The sequence below is a fragment of the Apostichopus japonicus genome, chromosome 22, assembly GCF_037975245.1.
Source record: "Apostichopus japonicus isolate 1M-3 chromosome 22, ASM3797524v1, whole genome shotgun sequence".
Taxonomy (NCBI): Eukaryota; Metazoa; Echinodermata; class Holothuroidea; order Aspidochirotida; family Stichopodidae; genus Apostichopus; species Apostichopus japonicus.
Window position 1 is genome coordinate 8,877,955 of NC_092582.1, and position 19,698 is coordinate 8,897,652.

The 19,698-nt window shown below is 39.3% G+C and overlaps 1 protein-coding gene across 2 annotated transcripts in view; it reads left to right on the forward strand.

Annotated features, from left to right (window-relative positions):
- The window catches only part of LOC139963441 (NLR family CARD domain-containing protein 4-like), a 100,209-nt gene that overhangs the window by 39,536 nt on the left and 40,975 nt on the right, over positions 1–19,698 (forward strand). The window contains exon 1 of one of the 2 annotated variants that reach the window (XM_071964208.1): positions 14,210–14,545. The exons of the other annotated variant lie outside the window; for it this stretch is intronic. The gene's annotated coding sequence lies outside the window, so the exon portion shown is untranslated. Of the gene's footprint in view, positions 1–14,209; positions 14,546–19,698 lie in introns of those variants that run through there. 2 annotated transcript variants of the gene reach the window in all.

The following is a 19,698-nucleotide window of genomic DNA, read 5'->3' on the forward strand; positions in this document are numbered from 1 at the left end:
ACACGTACACACATACACAAATCAAGAACAGGTAGCAGGAGAAACTTGCGTGTAGGCTTAATGTTAGACCTCATTAAATGCTAAAACCTGAACGTACCTCAAGAAGCACCATTCACGATGTAATGTTTTTTTTTTTTTTTTTACCGGAGGAGGACCTCCAGACGCCTCTACAAGTGAGTCTACTTCAACCAACTATTCCTTCCTTTTTCAACTCTTTGATCCACTCCTGTAATATATGTCTGTATGTCAGTTCATGTTTCTTTAAAAATTCCATAGTTTTTGATTGAAACTTAATAATTATTAATCCTTGCCTGTTTGTGAGTCGTCAAAGTCGTTTTCTCCAGTAAATTAGATCAACTATTTTTTAGTAGGACTGGGTAAGGAAGGTAGGAATTCGTTTTGGTGTTTTTCTTTCTTCTTTCGTTGGAGTGGTGTTCTCTTTCTATTTTTCGAACATGGCTACATTTTTATTTTATTTTCTATTTTTATCATAATTGTATTTGTCTATATTTGGATTATGTGTTCATTTTATCTGTTGCTTGCTTTTTAGGCTTTTAATGTTTTTCTCGATCATGTGTTCCTTTTTATCTGCTATTTCTTATTTTTACCATCTTTTCTGTGAGTGTTTTATCTCGATTTTGTGTTCATTTTTATTTAATTTCTACTTTTATTATATTTGTAATGTCTTTTTAAATGTAACGTTAAGTTTTGGGGGTTTTCAAAGACACAGTATGTCAAAACGACTGGATGCAATAATTGTTTCCAACAACTTTGCAATGAAATTGTAAGTGATGACGTCACACAGAACGTAATTAATCCCACTTGTATATTTGCATGTCTTTTCAAGACCGCTATTGGTCTTTACATACAAGTACACTGCATAGGAGACCAACTTACACATTCGTAGCTCAGCATGATATTAGAAGAAATATTCTATTGTTTTCGAAATTTGCAAAGATGTTATTTGATGTTTAAACTTTTATGCTATCGACTTTAGAAAGAACCGGCAAACATACAAACAAGACAAGGAGAAAGAAAACTTCAACCCCCCCCCCCCCTCCACCTCCTCTGTACAATATACTATAAGAAAATGAAATGCTGCTGCAAGATTGACAGTGATCAGAATCACCCTTTCTATACTGTACTAAAAAGTCTCCTGCACAAATCAAACAGGAATCCCCACATCTTGCCAAAGTACAGAATAAGTCTACAGAAGCTCTTTTATATACCGTGCTGCTTTATACATTCCATCCGAGCACTTAGAATGTTTGGTGTAGTATGTTTGCTATATCGTTTTATGTATTAACTTTTGTATGTGTAGATGTATTTTATATGATATCATATCATGTTTCCCCTTTTATATTTGTTATTCTACCTGTTATCGTATTTTATGAATCCTCTTTATGAATTTCATGTTATACTGGAATGTATAAATAAATAAAATAAAAACTAATTAATAAAAGTAAATAAATAAATAAAAAGAAGGCGCGACAAAATATAGTACAACTCGGAAACTCTTGAACAAGAGCACAGTTGTTTTTCTATTAAACTTGAAGATTCAAGCGAGGTTGGGTTGGGTATTATGAAGGTGCATGTGAGCATACAAACAATTTCACATTCCGTTTAAGGGATAGTATAGTGATGACCTGGATGAGTGTTACTTTCTTTTCACATTGCATATATTCGCACCGTAATTTTTTTGTCCAAAAGCAAAAGCTTCCAAACATTTGAAGGATACTTATTAATTATTGTCAGAGGCATTGTATATTTCAGGTAATAAAATAACTTGAAAATGAAGAATTGCAGACAATTTTCCTTAGTCTGTGTGCTTCGTAAGAGTTACGACTTGACAGATTACCTCACTGGAACTATTATTTTTGCATGTGTTTATGCTTATATTTTTACCGTATTATTTTGTCCAAAAGCAAAAGCTTCCAACACATTTGAAGGAATACATAAAACAGAAAACGAAAAATTAAACTTCCGACCTTTATTTCATGTTAAGTAAAAGATAATAATTCTGTTAATGTTCTGGCCACTTACATTGTTAATGGCCGGAAACAGCACGTAGGCCTACTTAATTCAAAACTAATAAATATCCTAAATTGATCTTAATCTTCGATCACAGTAACTTATTTTCTACCAGCATTACTCATATAGTAAACATTTTTTTGCCTTTTCAAGTTCGTTTATATGTCTTTGTTTCCTTTCATTAAATTAACCTAACATGGCATTTTTTGTTTACAAACATAGCTCTATTCGGCTCTGGTAAATCAAAACTGAAGCCGCAGTCCCTTTAATGTGTATTTTATACAGGAACAATTTTTGGTGTTCCAAAATGCTTACACCAAATTGATTGCTCTCTCTCTCCCAAAAATAAAATGTGATTATAGGGTTAGGTAATAACCAGAGGCGCCACCACGTATACTCCTGGGGTAGGGGAACCCAAACCCCAGAATAAAATCATCGGGGTACTCCTATAGTGTACAATACAATAATATGGAACGTTTGCCGGCGGCAAAGCTATAACTGAAGGCGTATATACAAGGCGTAAATGAACAAGAACAGAACGAGAATGAAATTAGCAACAATACTACATATGTGTAAACCTTAAAGGGCTGTATTCGACTATACTTTATTTCTTTTAGTCTCCTGCATTCACTGGCGGATCCAGGGCCTTTGTTTGGGAGGGGCCAAAGTGGCATTAGAGTGATATGGGGAGGGGTCTAAAGGGAAAATTTTTAAAAAATAAAATATTTATAAAACAAAGTTGGGATCATCTTTCTCAAGAAATTTTATTTCTCATAGGTTATAAATTTCTTACAACCAGCCTGTAACTGCAAAATGTGTGTTAAACTGTAAATCCTCATGCTCATACATTTACATAGCTCCCAACTCTTGAGAAGGCAAATGCTGGTCCATGCCACGAATCGCCGTCCTGGGGGAGGGGTATAAGGGGAGGGGGTGTCCCCCTTCCCCTTTTGAATTTTTTTGGAATCCTGGTGATGCCTACATGTAAAATGGTGGCACTTAGAAAGGCTTTTGTCACCCAAAATTTTCTGAGAAATATGCATTTTTTGTGTGTAACATCAATAAATTGAATAGTAGGTGATAATTCATTCTTTCCCGTGGCATGAAAATGTTCGCTGCTCGCCCCAATGAAAAGAAATATAAGCTAATTTGAGGTTCAAATGATGCTGTAAAGGAGGTTTTATACTCTATTATGCTGAATGGTAAAGAAATGATGGTTGCTAAGTCAAAATTCGATGCAATTTGTGGTATGTATACTTGACAAGTACAATGCGGTTTTTTCGGACGCGGGTCAGCGGGTTTGGGTATTAGAATGCGGGTCTAATTCCCGCGAATTGCGGGTCAGTTGGGAGCTCTGCATTTAATTTTAAACCAGAAAACGAAAAGTTTTAGATTAGTCTACCACTGCTATTCCTCTCGATTTTTTTAAATTTCCAATCATATGATTTAGCGGATGTTCGGAAACACTTTTTGGCTCACCTTTGGGGGGGGCATGCCCCCCCCCCCTTGGATCCGCCAGTGCCTGCATTATTGCATAGTTGACTGCATATGTCCTGCATTCATTATTGCACGAAATGTCCAGCATTTCGTTGATACACGAGGTAGTCTAAAATGGCAGATTTCGAAAATTGTAGAGTCGGTAGGAGGTAAAACCTACCGTTGACCTATACGAATGTGGTACGAGCCTTCACGCGGTGATGAAATGTCAAACATTTGTTTATCAAGTATAGAAGAGAAAGTGTAACAGTGAAGTGAAGACATGCAAGAGAAGTGCGGCTCAGTAAATGTAGGTTGAATTAAGAGGGCAAGACCCCCTCCCCATCATCAGGACTTAATTTTCAACTAAGTAAACATGGGAAAGTGTGACAGTGAAGACATGTATGCTCACTTAAGAGCTCAGTAAATGTAGGCTTACTTAAGAGGACAGGCAACCCCCATTTTGAAGTTTTAATTGTTCATCTGATATTTATGTTTCAAAAAACAAACGATTGCATTCTTTCATTCTATAAGTAGATAACATACTGTTGCGTTCCGAGGGTCCTCAGCATGGCCAAGAATACTGCAAGAAGATCTGTTTGGAGAAATCGTTGCTAGCCTGTGTATCAGTTAACCACCGCAGGGCAGCAACTAGAGATCAGGCCAGGTTACAAACACACAACAAAAATGAGTCTGCGCACAAGCCTTAGAATGTGTGAGTGCCAGTTCTTCAGAAAAGAACAATTTTATAGGCATTTATTTCACCGTCTCACTCTGGTCCATATACCACGCAATATAACAGTACAACATGTCAAGTACAATCCCTTTAACTATTTAATTAACAACAATAACATTATGCCCCCAAACATGTGCAGACATGTCGTAGACATTTAACTTAATGATAATGTTGGTTCACTAAATCAATAACTCTCTTAATTAGTCTATAAAACACAGCAATTAACATTTAACCCCCTAAAATTACATCCTAATAGACTATGAATATTCATGACATGGCTGGCTATGAAGCTAAGTGCAGTTTACTACGGATGAGTATAAAGGCCATTCACGTTACACTGCCCCCCCCCCACTTTCTAGAACTCGACCTGAGTTCTAAGGTATTCGAGTCGTAACTAACTTAGCTTAACACATAGCAACAAAAAAAGGACTTCGATATGAAAAATACAGAAAGGCATGAAATGTTAAGTTCGAAAAGTGGAAAAGCTTATATATGGCATATATACAATGTGATGACCTCTTAATGTAAGAGTACAAAACAATAGGCAGTGTTTAGATGAAATACATAAACAAAGCAATACAATTCACTACGTCACCGATCCAAAACATGTGACATGAACAACAACAAACATCGCACTATCGAATACAAGAATTAACGGTTAGATTAATATAAGGTTCAGATACAGATAACGTCCATGCTCCTGTGCACGTTTAACATTCACTAATATCATCGACATAAACAAAGAAAATACATTTAGAAAACTTATCACAACTTAATTAAATGAATTTACAGCTCGGTAAACATCATGGAAATCTTCTGACGCATATAGCTGACCTAAACTGAACTAATACATGTAGACCTAAAATCACGTACACATGGACGCGGAGCTAAACTAAATCACAAGCTATAACTATAAACGCGGTTGGTGTCTGGGTAGTTCGTCTCGGTAGTTGTACATCACATCGTTCGTCTGAGTTGGTTTGTTTGGTTAGGCAAAATCCAAGCACTATCATGGCAGCGTATGACCTTGCCTAAGGGCCTTCACCATGCCATATAGTAGGTAGAAACCATTTCCATTAACCATAAAGTAGAGGTTGACCATACCGATCAACGGGTCGTCTCGTCCTCCTGGGTCGTCTATTCGAAGATGGGTCAGAGTTGACGTTCTGACCTGCAGGAACTGATGAGTTGAGGGTTGGTGAGTCAGTATGATATGTCTGACCATTTCCAGGCATCTCGTCTGTGGTGTCGTCTGCAGTGTCTTGTGACATGACACTTTCTCTGTCTGGTTGACCGAAGGCAGAGACATCAGCCACTTCAATTGTTGCAGTCGATGGTTTCATTTTCCAGGTTGGTGGGTTCCTGCCATCATACGGTAAGAGTTTGTTGTGGTGCACTATTTTTGGCTTACTGAGTGGTCCCATTTGCACTCGGTAGGTATCATCGGATATCTTCTTAAGTATTTTGCCAGGTCCAATCCAAGATTTCTGAAATTTAGGAGAAATCCCTTTCTTGCGTTTTGGTTCGTACAGCCAGATGTTGTCCCCTTCTTGATAGCTCCTCAGACTTGAGTTCCTGTCGTAAGTCTTTGTCTTCCAAACATTTGTCAGGTCCAGGTGGTTACGGGCAGATTCGTGTACTTTCTCTAGTCTTCTTTCTAATCTTTCTACGTAATCACAGTAGGTATTGGCTTGGTCTCTAATGTCTGGTTTCTCTGTAAGGAGTGTTACTGGAATAGAAGCTCTTCTGCCCATTAGAATCTCGAAGGGAGAATAGCCTGTGGACTCATGTATTGCAGATCTGTAGCTTAGCATTACGTACGGTAGCCAGCAGTCCCAATCTCGTTGGTCTGGTGCGACAACTAATGCCAGCATAGCTTCTAAGGTCCTGTTGAATCTTTCAATCATGCCGTCAGATTGTGGGTAGTATGGAGTTGTCCTTGTTTTGTTAATCTCCAGAAGTCGGCACAGCTCTTGAAATAATTTGGCCTCAAATTGTCGACCTTGATCAGTGTGTATCTCGGACGGGATGCCATAACGACAGATGAATTATTCAACAAGGGTGTTTGCTACAGTTGTGGCCTCTTGGTTAGGTATTGCAAAAGCCTCCTTCCACTTGGAGAAGTAGTCACCAATAACCAGGATGTATTGGTTCCCACGGTCTGTCTTAGGCAGGGGACCAATGATATCGATGGCTATTCTCTGCATCGGTTCTCCTGACTTGTAGTTCTGCATACCAGCCTTATTCTTCCTGTTGGGGCCTTTCCGGGCACTGCAGAGGTCGCACTTCTTACACCATTTATCAATATCGGTACGATAGCCACTCCAGTAATAGTTGTTCCGGACTCGGTCGATGGTCTTCTTGGTTTTAAAATGACCTGCTACTTTGTGGTCGTGTTTCAGTATATCCTCTCTCATAACTTCCGGAACTATCAGCTGATATGTAAACTTTTCATCAGTTGGAGATTCGAATTTTCGGTAGAGTATACCATTCTTCACTTCAAGTTGTTGCCATTGGTTCCAGTAATTTCTAACAGCATTATTGTTTCCAGCTACTTGTTCCCAATGGGGTCTGTCATTCCCATTTTCTTTCCAGCCTAGCACAATGCCCAGATCTTTATCTTCTTTCTGTTTGGATCTGATTTCATCATGTGTAAGGCAACCAAACCAATGCTGTTCCTTCTCTTCTGTGCTACCATCAGCTTTTAGCAAATCTTGTTTACTGGTTCCTTCTGGTGATTTCGTAACATTAGATTCCTTACTGGTGGAATCGGTTTGTCCAATGGCACGAACTTTTATCGCACTACAACTTGCTCCATCGGTGTTATTGGTTGTTGTAAGTTTTTCCTCCAGCTTGTCGCAATGGTTACAGTCACTGCACGGCCTTCGGGAGAGGGCATCTGCATTGCCGTGAAGTCTTCCTGCTCGATGTTGGATTTCATAGTCATAAGTGTTGAGTACCTCCAGCCAGCGGGCGACCTGACCTTCGGTCCACTTAAATGATGTCAACCAGCGTAAGGCACCATGATCTGTTCTGATGGTAAAACGTCGACCGTACAAATAATGGTGGAAGTGTTTCACAGATGCCACAATAGCCAGGAGCTCCTTCCTCGTGGTTGCAGTAACGTCTTTCCGGTTTAGACAATGTTCGGCTAAAGTATGCCGTGACTCGTTCTTGTCCTTCCTGACATTGTGACAGTACACATCCAAGTCCAAAATTACTAGCATCGGTGTCGATTATGTAGGTTCCATCATCTGTTGGGTAGGCCAGTATTGGTGCTGTGATCAGGGCAGTCTTCAATTTCTGGAAAGCTTCTTCACATTCCTCTGACCATGAAAATTTTGTCTCCTTTTCGGTGAGTTTGTGGAGAGGTTTTGCTATGTCGGCAAATCCCTTTACGAACTTCCTGTAATAAGTGCAGAGACACAAGAAACTTCTCAGTTGAGTTACTGTCATCGGTGTTGGCCAATCTTTCACTGCTTTGACTTTAACTGGATCGGTGGAAACGCCCTCACAAGACACCAAGTGTCCCAGGTATGATACCTTTTGCTGGAACAGACAGCATTTCTGGGGATTTAACTTTAGTCCAGCTTCTTTGATGCGGTTGAACACCTGTCTTAGACGAACTAGCTCTTCATCGAAAGTTTTACTAAAGACAATTATATCGTCTAAGTACAGAAGACAAGTCTGCCAGTGAAGTCCCTTCAACACTCTCTCCATTAAACGTTCAAAAGTCGCCGGAGCATTGCAGAGACCAAAGGGTAGCACGTTGAATTCGTAGAGACCACTGGTTGTAATGAACGCAGTCTTGCTCTTGTCGGCAGGGTCCATCTCTACTTGCCAGTACCCGCTCTTCATATCCAATGTTGAGAACCATTTAGCCCCGGATAATGCGTCCAGACTGTCGTCAATCCGTGGAAGGGGGTATGAATCTTTGATTGTGATATCGTTGAGACGTCGGTAGTCCACGCAGAATCGAGTACTGCCATCTTTCTTTGTTACTAAGACTATCGGTGAAGACCAGGGACTGGATGAAGGCTGAATAATGCCTCCCTCTAACATGCGCTGTACCTCTGTCTGTTCTTTGTCTCGGCGATGAGTCGGTAACCTTCTAGCAGTTTGTCTTATTGGTCGTTCTGTCCCAGTGTTGATTTTATGTTTCACCAGATTCGTCTTTCCGATATCTATTGAAGTAGTGGCAAAAGTGTCTCTATAGGCATATAGTAAGTTCATAACTTGATCTCTCTGCCGTGGTTCAAGCAAATTGGTGCTCCTATCTAGAAGATCCTTCAAGTCGGCATGAATCTCATGTGGGACTTTCGTTGACTCTTGGGAACATTTGTCTTCAGTAGGGCTAGTGTTGATCATTCGGCAGGAGATCTCCTTGGCAGGTTCACAGGTGGCAACATTTGTACCCTCATAGATCGTCTTGTGTTGGTCCGTCAGGTTCAGAATTCTTACTGGGACAACTGACATCGAGGCATCAACCACTGCTCGAGCTACCATCATTCCATGTTTCTCAAGAAACCTCGGCAGCATCTCTACAACGGCAATTCCATTGGATTTCTTTTCCAGGGATCCCGGTACAACTGCTTCACAGCCAGGAGGAATCATGACATTCTCGGCAATCCTAATGCGGCAGCAAGATACTTCAACTTGTTCCACATTTCCTGAGGTTTGCTCTCCTATTGTCACCTTTCCGCTACCAGCCTCAATCTGACAGTTGTAGTCCCGCAAGAAATCAATTCCAAGGATTCCTTCAGTTTCGATGTCCGCTACCCATACTTCATACTGGACCAACTTTTCTTTGATAATCAGCGAGAAAGTTGCGAAGCCGTCGTAGCCTAAGGGCTGTCCATTTGCCATTCCCACTTGCACTGAAGATTTCTGCAACTTCGGTTTTAACTCTTCAGAAATGGCATTGTAGACATCTGGCCTTACGATGGTGACATCTGCCCCGGTGTCTACGACAAATGACAATTTGACGTTCTCCAATTGCCCTTCAATTATAACATCTCGGCTACTTCTTCCCCTTTTCGCTGACTTCACGGAGGGTCTGTTGTCCCCTACTGCCGACCTTCGACCCCTAAACTCGACAGGTTGGAGTTTTCCTGTGGTGATGTTTGCATGGCATCTTCAGGACAATCTCTAGCCCTATGACCTTGCTTGTTGCATCGTCCTCTGAACTCCACTCCACTTTGTCTGTTACTTCCTGTATATCTCTGGCCCCTGTTATTATTCTTGAGCTCGCCTTTAAGTTCGTTAAAGCCGCTCTTAATAGCTTCGATGAGGGCGCTTGTCATCTCACTTTGAGTCTGCTGAGTCTGCTCTCTGGTTTTTGTCTGAACAAATTCACCGGAAGGCACAGTTTCGCCGGAAGCCACAGCTCGAACAAGCTTTCTTGCAGCACCTTTCTTCTGCTCTGCAATGGTGAAAGCCTCCATTTCAACTGCAATAGTGACAGCTTCCTGTAGAGTCGCAGGTCTAGATTGGTAAACCCGCCATCTGGTATCTTAGTCTTGCAAGCAGTCAACAAAATAATCTTTTGCCAATGCATCATGCATGGAGCTGGGAGCATCAGGATAGGCCTTAACTACTTGTCTACGCAGATCTTGTGCCAATTCTGGTAGACTCTCTGTCATTTTACGGCTTCTGTTCCGGAGTAGGGCTTTGTGCAATTCGCATTGATTTTCTGGAGCGAACCTCTGCTTTAATGCTACTGTTAGAGCTTGGTAATTTCTCCTATACTCTTCGGGGAGATCTGCCAATAGTGCTTGGGCTAGCCCTCTGAGATTTGCTGCCAGGTTTAATGCCATCGAAAGCGGGCTCCAGCCATTCACGTTACAATACATTAGCTAAATAAATGTAACTAGGCTACACTTAATCATCAATACTGCATAATAAATATAATGTTTCACAACCATGTTTGCCATGTGATGCTTTATGTATTTTCTCTATTAGCCCTGAAAGGACTAACACTGTGTTTATCTATTAAATTACCTTCTGTCGATTAATTTAAATTACGCAGAGACAGTACTTCAAAACATTTCCAAAATTTACAAATAATCAACAGATCAGTTATGCTTGTGATTTCTGATTTAACTTAAAAATGTCACCACAATAGCAATAGATTAATGGCTGTGAGTTGTAGATTTTATTTACTATATAATACAATCATCATTATCCATAGTTCTTGGGAATATTCAACAAAAATATCTAACCATCATGTTTTGTGAATGTTCGTCTAGTTTTTTCTATTATTATATCATCATACTACAAATACTACAAAAATTTCGGCTCATATGATTTATAGTACACTTGGGTCACAGACCAGATCCGTAGCCTGCGGTACAATAACCAGGGGGTGGGGTGGGGATATGGTCAGTTGAGGAACATCGAGAAACATCGTGTGTTGTCCAATGTTACATAGTGATGTTTTAGATGTGCGTTTATACCAGGGCCTCGAAGAAATTTTTATATTGGGAGAGGGGGGAGGGGGGTTCCCAAAAGGGAGCATCATTACACTATCTAAGCTGAACGCCACCAGCGGTTGGCGCTTCGCCTTGCTAGAAAATTGTTGCCGAAATCCTTCCAGCTTGCCGAAATGGCACTTCCCATGTCGTGTGAGTTGCATCTAAACATTCTTTATTTTGATGTAAAACGTTTGAGAAGGGTACAGTTTGAAAAAAATGTAAATTAGAAACAAATAATCGAAGATATAAACACCCGCTACAGCATTCTGATGGTAGCTGTGGCCTATATATGCTGAGGGGAAGCCATATGGGGAATTAAGGTGTAAATTAAATGTTAGGTTTGTTGTATCATATGTTTTTTTTATGCCAAAAGGGACATAGGGGCCCCCTCGTCAGTATTTTGAAAGAAGACCCTGGTTTTACGTACATTCACATTGCCTCAATATTTTGAGTTAAAACGCAGGGCAATGATGTAGGGGCTAAAAATTACACAGATAGACCTACATAAAATACATAGATATAAATATATTGATACCAACGTTCCACGTTAGAATGCTACACTGTTCAAGCAGATTAAATCTTAGGAGATATCTACGTTTATTGTTATTCTATAGCAAAACTCGTGACAACCAAACACACGCACGTTCATTGCATCTGTGATTTTGCAGATACCGCAATGAACGAGGATTCTTGACTTTGCAGACTACTAACTAACTAACTAATGCAATCAGAAATGATTTGAACATTCTCTGAAATAGCGCATACTGTCCAGGCGTTCACATTATCGTAAGCCTACTTTAATTTAGAAAGTAGAAGCTCCCCCCCCCCCTCCCCACTCCTTCACATTCTACAGCCCTGGACACATGACGGCCGACCAGTCAGAGATATGGGTTTATTTGGTCTCCAGTGAACGTGAGGGCCTTTTAATTAAACAAAAACGTTTAATATTCCAGAAAATCCTGGGATGAATCCTGTGATGAGACTGGATCCAGGAATGAATCCGGTGATAAATCTGAATCTGAGGATGAATCCTGGGATGAATGCTAGGATAGCATTGAATATAGCCAGACACACGAAACATAAATAAAATGAAACATCAGATTCTTTTGAGAGTTTGGCTGGTGGTTGAAATAAATAGAACTGTTTTTCAAATGTGAGGAGAAAATCCCAAAGTACAAACCGATAACAGCTCATGAAGTGCTTTATTATCCTGTGTTAAAGTTTAGTTTGCGCTTTCAGGCGTTAACTATATATGCGACTTTCTTGTCTCGCTGTGTAACTATATATATCTGATAAGTCTATTTGTAATGTTATGATACAATCATCAAAACTAGACGACCATAAATATTGTACATGTCGTTAATGGTACAAGCAATGTTATATATGAAGTGCTTTATTATCCTGTGTTAAAGTTTAGTTTGCGCTTTCAGGCGTTAACTATATATGCGACTTTCTTGTCTCGCTGTGTAACTATATATATCTGATAAGTCTATTTGTAATGTTATGATACAATCATCAAAACTAGACGACCATAAATATTGTACATGTCGTTAATGGTACAAGCAATGTTATATATAAAATGTCATTAACTTCTAATGTTTAAACTGTATCTTTATTAATTGCATTTTTATAGTTACAAAACAATTGCCTTCCTCTTACAAGTTACAATCGCCTATAAAGTTGAAATTGATATGGGTCCTTTTGTCACGTATCCCCAACTCTGTATATTGATAATGCATTGTGTAATAAATCTATAGTTGAACATTGAGATATAGTTGAGAGAGATGTGTGTGTTTTTTAGTTCGTATCATTGCTGTTATATTTTCTACATTTCGTTAAGTTTGGGTGATACATTTTGATTCTAAACCTTAAAAACACATGACGGCCGACCAGTCAGAGATATGGGTTTATTTGGTCTCCAGTGAACGTGAGGGCCTTTTAATTAAACAAAAACGTTTAATATTCCAGAAAATCCTGGGATGAATCCTGTGATGAGACTGGATCCAGGAATGAATCCGGTGATAAATCTGAATCTGAGGATGAATCCTGGGATGAATGCTAGGATAGCATTGAATATAGCCAGACACACGAAACATAAATAAAATGAAACATCAGATTCTTTTGAGAGTTTGGCTGGTGGTTGAAATAAATAGAACTGTTTTTCAAATGTGAGGAGAAAATCCCAAAGTACAAACCGATAACAGCTCATGAAGTGCTTTATTATCCTGTGTTAAAGTTTAGTTTGCGCTTTCAGGCGTTAACTATATATGCGACTTTCTTGTCTCGCTGTGTAACTATATATATCTGATAAGTCTATTTGTAATGTTATGATACAATCATCAAAACTAGACGACCATAAATATTGTACATGTCGTTAATGGTACAAGCAATGTTATATATAAAATGTCATTAACTTCTAATGTTTAAACTGTATCTTTATTAATTGCATTTTTATAGTTACAAAACAATTGCCTTCCTCTTACAAGTTACAATCGCCTATAAAGTTGAAATTGATATGGGTCCTTTTGTCACGTATCCCCAACTCTGTATATTGATAATGCATTGTGTAATAAATCTATAGTTGAACATTGAGATATAGTTGAGAGAGATGTGTGTGTTTTTTAGTTCGTATCATTGCTGTTATATTTTCTACATTTCGTTAAGTTTGGGTGATACATTTTGATTCTAAACCTTAAAAAGGAAACATGTAAACAATGGTCGAAGTAGATGTTCTATCACAGATTGTTCGTCAGTTATCCAAATTTGTTGACCGTCAATTAAGGGATAACTTTCGGCTTTATAGAACCCTTTCGAGTCTCATAGTATTTAACAAGTTTAGTTAATTATCGAAATATTTTTAAATATGATCTAGGGTTACTGTTATCGTATCCTAAACTAAGAGCCACTTACCTTTTTCCGAGAACAAAGGAATTAACTTATATTCCTGCTGCCCCCCCCCCCAACCTGTAATCCATACTTCCACTATGCATAAATGTTTTGCTGGTGCACCCGTCTCACCTCTCCACTTCAACCGCATATTATATATAGGCAGACACACGAAACTTGAATAATGTGTGACATTAGATTCATTTGAGAGTTTGGCTGGTGATCGAAAGTAAAGACCATTTTAATGTTTAAATGATTTTGAAATAGATAGCACTGTATAACCGAATACAGCTCGTTAAGTTTTATTATCCTGTGTTAAAGTTTAGTTTGCGCTTTCAGGCGTTAACTATTTAGTGCTGATAAGTCTATTTGTAGTATGATGATATAATAATAGAAAAAACTAGACGAACATTAAATATTTAGCAAGTAGTTACTAGTTCAAGCAATGTTACATACATAAAAAGTCGTTAACTTGTAATGTTCAAAACTCTATCTCTATTTTTATTGCATCGCTAATTGTTCAAATACAGTTGCCTTCCTCATAAAAGTTACAATTGGATATAAAGTGTCACGCAATCCCACCTCGGTATATTGATTATGTATTGTGTAATGAATTTAGTTGATCATTGAGATATAGCTGAGAGAGGTGTGTTCCTTATAGTTCTTATCACCGATGATACCTTTTCATCAGTTTGTTACTTTTAGATTGTACTTTTTATCCTAAAACCTTAACAAGGATACGTGTGACAGTGGAAACAACAAACATGCTTAGCTGACGTCAGCTTCTTACTTGTTTTAATTTGTTTCTAAATTTTTGTTTAGGATGCTTACCCTTATCAAGAAGAATTTACCACAGATTGACTACCAACTCAAATCAGGTAACTGGTATGACAGCTGGATGGTTGCATCAGGGCAAATTATACCGAAGGATAACGCATAAGAGGTTTGTGGATCTGTTTACATTAATTATTAGTTCGACTTTAGTGTTTCATTTGTACACACAGAGTAATATCAACATAACGATACCTTCATCCCCCAGTATAGGTCAAGTACATGAAGAAGAAATTGCGAAGAAAACAAATGTATTGTCAATTGTCACAATGTCACAATGTCACAATGAGATATGCAAGTTATGATGTAAGATATGAAATAGCATGTCACACTGTTATCAGTTAACTATGTTGGGACTTTTTACGTGGAAACGCTATCCCTTTTTACCAGAACCATAGCAGAAACTATTTTCTAATACATTTTACATGATCGTTTTTACGATATAAGGTGGAGCCTAAAGGGAATACTTTTTGTTGCTGAAATACTTTCCGACGCTCATATATAGAAAGACTTATTGAACCCTTCATAGTGCGTTATGACCTCAAATGCTACCCACTTAAGTGCGAAGATATTTCAGGAAAGTAGTTTGTATGACTCATTCGTTCGTATACGTACTATATAGACTCCTTCACCTCTTTTATTGCAGTCTTAGTCAATTTCTTAGTTCCTTTTCATTTCTATTTTAAACAATGGTCCACTTTTAAATATACACTTTATTATTTTCAGTAGCTCCTGATAATATTTCTAGATGAACTTTTGATTAAGAACAAGGGATTCAGTAAGATACAATCGTTGCAGCGGTTTCATGCAGTAAACTACCCTCACTTGAGAAGTGGAAAATAACGATGCTTCTTTCACTTTTGAGAGAAAGTGGTGGACCGTCTCCAAGACTCGGTGACATGCCTCCTTTAGCGATATATCGGGCTAGGGGCAATAGTGTTGATTGGCTAGTGAAAGGAATTTACCAAATTACAGCTAGAGTGGTAAATTTGAAATTATCCCCAATTAACGCCATCAAACAAAATGTTTAATGATAGATTTAGATACTGTGAGATTGTGTGGTTTAAAGATATGTCATGATGTGTTATTATTAGACACGTTCAAACCAAGAAGGTAATTTTTTGGGTATTATCAATATCGGTTGGGTGTAAAATATGGCATATTGCATATAAAGAACGACTGATGATTATTCTACTAAGCGACTGAAAACAAGTCTATGCATCATATTGTATCGTTGACGAGTCCAGCATTTTTGTTAGTATTAATAATAACGTTAAAATATAAGTCCTGTCTCTTTTCATTATTTACGAGGCCTTCTTAAGAGGGGATAGACTCCGTAACAATGCGAAGAGTGACAGTTAATCTCTTGTGCATCGATTAGAGTATTGTATAGTGACAATGACTGCCTTTTTCGGTAATTTGAAGGAGTTTAACTCCGACGAAGAAGAATGGAGTCAATACATTGAGCGTGTAGTGCATTTTTTGAATGCAAATGATATTAGCGGATGACACGAAGAAACTGAACATACTCTTGAGTGCTATAGGACCAAACTCGTAGAAACCACTCCGTAATTTGGTAGCTCCTGCTAAACCGGGGGAAAAGAAATTCGACAAATTAGTGAAAGTGATGACAGATCACTTCGACCCAAAACCCTCAGAGATTGTTCAGAAATTCAAGTTTAATAGTCGCTACAGGCTGGCTACGGAGTCAGTGGCTACGTTCATGTCCAAATTGCGTGCGTTAGCGGACACATGTAATTTTGGTGCTTCGCTTACTACGCGATAGGCTGGTATGCGTTATCAATGATAACCTAGTCCAACGAAAGCTGCTTTCGGAAGGAGGCTTGACACTGAAAAGAGCACTCGAGATAGCCATCGGATCTGAGTTGGCATCGACTCATTTAAAAGAGTTAGCACAGGCTACAGGGCTAAGCAATGCAAAGTCTAATGAACATAATGTGCACAAAGTAAAGGCCTATGCCTACAGGCCTAAACACCGGAAATTTTACAGAGGGGGAGAGAGTGCTAAGGGTTATCGCTGTGGTAGAAGTAACCATGCAGCATCGGAATGTTATTTCAGGTGCGTATCCAGGGGGGCGTTGGGGGCGCGCGCCCCCCGGGTAAGAAAAAGAGGAGAGAAAAAAAAAGAGAAGAAAAAAGGAAAAAAGAGGGGAAAAGAGGAGGAGGAGAGGAAGGAAGGGAAAAGAAAAAGAAGAAAGAGAGAAGAAGGAGAAAAGGAGGGAGTAAAAGAAAAACGCGAAGACACCGGGAAGAGAAAGAGGAACAGTGACATCATTACAGCGCTGAAGGGTAGCAGTGACGGATCAATGATTTCGTAAAAGTGTGCCTCACCCTACCCCTTACACCGACAACTCCATTTTTTGACGTTTCCATTTTCCTCTCTCACTAATGATCTATATATATACTATATATGGTCTATCATAACGCGTGTGTAGAATTTTGCTATGAAACCAACTGTGGCTGGTCTCGAACTCCACCGTGTCGTCGGGGAACATGACGCATTTTTTTAAATGATATCGCTAAGTAATTTCAAAATAGAAAGTGCTTAGATGCAACTTACAAGGCCTGGGTAGTGCCATTTCCAGCGATCTGGGAGGCATTTTCGGCCAAAATTTGCTTGTACGCTTCGCGCTAACAAATGGTCCTGGGTAGTGCCATTTCCAGCGATCTGGGAGGCATTTTCGGCCAAAATTTTCTTGTACGCTTCGCGCCAACCTATGGTGGCGCTACGCTTAGATAATTTGCCTACAGGCTTCGCCCCTCCCTTGGCAAATTCCTCGCTACGCGCCTGTTCGAATTTGTAACGCAAACAGCAGATATCACATCATATCGGTGAGCATGAAAATGGCGTTCCAGGATGAAAATCCTCAAAACTGTCCGACTTGCCTGAAAAAATAACCAAAAATTTTCGCGCGCCGAGGCGCGCGTTCAACGTGTCGATGTCAATATCATATAAGCAAGCATCGGTTATTACATCGCATGCCATCATGTACCGTACGGTCCGTTCAAATTGCGCAGTATACCGCGGGATGCTAATGTAAACAACCAAATGTCTCATGTAGATGTATAAAAAGCATGGAGGTCCAATTATGTCAAAAGTTTCTTTTACATTAGTAATGGCGAATTAGGGGCTGCAGTGGCGGAGCGTCCATACGGTCAGGGGGCGGATGCGCCCCCTGACGGACTCAAATGGACTGCTGGCGCCTTTTTTCAGCTCTTTACTACTTTTTACTTATTCTAGATTATTGACTTTTTTATTGCGCTCTCATCTACTTATTGACATTTGTCACATTTTGTTGGTGTAATTTGGCGATGACACCCTATTCTTCGTATATCTGCAAATTAGCCAGGCCCTGAAAGGCTCAATTCCGGCGATCTAGGGAGTATCTTTACTCAAAATTTGTCTGTGCGCTACGCGCCAACCAGTGGTGGCGCTCCGCTTAGATAGTGTCGAAAGCGCCCCTACAGACCATTCTCGCCCCTCCTGACCAATACCCCTAGCTCCGCCACTGCCGCCGCGCCTCCTAGTGTAGTGTTCGGTTTCGAAAATATCTGCTATTTTTTCATTTCCTTCAACCAAGGTTTATAATAGCCGTTATAAGAGGTTTAATATTTGTACACCAATAAATTAACTGTGTTTTCGAAAATTTCTCACCAACATTCTGCATCACACTTTCCTCTACTCGTGTAATTTTGACCGGTCTGTTAGGGGTTGAAGGTAGTTTTTCTATATTGGTTGTCCATAGATGAAATTTTGTACAACATTATGGGTATGTTTTGTAGTAAGTTTATTCACGAGAAATGTGAATTTTCAAATTCTGAACAAATTTGGGGCTTAAAACCTTGAAATGTGGGGTTGACGGGTATTGTGGGCCGCGACGTAGAATCACCTACAAAAGCAAAGACCCACAGGACATGCGATCAGGTCGAACATGACGTGTGCCGGGTTGACAATCTTCAAAAAGGTTATGGATGGAAAAAAAAAACTATTAGGAAATACTTGGTTCTCAGGCCAAAAGTGTACATCTGGTTGGTCATTTCAAGCCCGAGAAGTGGCGTTTCCGGTGATCTGGGGGGGGGGGGGTGGGGAATCAAAACCAGAAATTTTCTTGTACGCTGCGCGCCAACTGATGGTGGCGCTCCGCTTAGATAGTAATTCGCGCCCCCCGGATTAGAAAATCCTGGATACGCGCCTGAGAACGTTGATCTTTGTTATGTTATATAGTCTCGTGTAATGTATAGGTAAATTACTTCGTAATCTAAGACGCCGGACTTGATTCTTACATGAAGAATCACTTTACTTTCTTCAAATCTAGTTTTTTAGTTTGTTAACCCTACTGATGTTCAATATGCTCGCTGCCAATGATTCTAACTGAATTTTCGTATAATGTAAAACCTGTCTGCATGGCCTGGTAACATTTTAACCTGACAACAAACCAAACGTGTAAGAAAAGAAAAGGGGAAAACGTGCCGAAAAAACTTAAACGGAAGTATTTCTGAGAACATTATTTAATAGGGGTTTTTCTTCTTTTTGCTTTAACAGCCTCGTATGATCAGTTCACTCCTGTTTATTGTGATCATTGCTTGTATTATCTCCTTCCCAATTAACTGCCTTTACTCAACACGAACCTTCCTACTCATCATCTGTTTCTTGATAGACCGAGACATAATTTAAAGGAAGACGAGTGCGTTCATTTAAATTGTATTTTTCTCGTTCTATGAATAACAATAGGCTTCATTAATAAGTTTTGATAGTTTTACAACCTTAACAATTAATGATATTAGTATACTATTAGACAGGAAGGTAAACTCGGTAATATCACAACCCATGTGCACAACGTAGGCACATATGGTTATGGATATATTCCCAGTATTTTCAGTTTCAAGTTATCTCCATTGAGACAAAATGCAATGATGACGTCAGTTGCTTTGTTCTGACTTAAGTATTAGTGAAAATGATTAATTAATTGTTTTCTAAATAATAAAACCCAGATAAACCTGACAGAAAGCATTTTAGATTATTAGAATAAAATGTTATATTATATATACGGATTGCATGGTTCTGCTTATACTGTCTCACCGCATATTCTCAATATTCGTACTTGTGTATATGTGTGGCGTGTGTAAGGGTGGGAGGGGGTGTGGGTTTGGGTGTGGGAATGGGGGTTTACGGACAGACAATCATCAGATATTTAAAACTATCAAAATTAACTTCCTAACGCTGTACTTACCATGCAGTCTTAC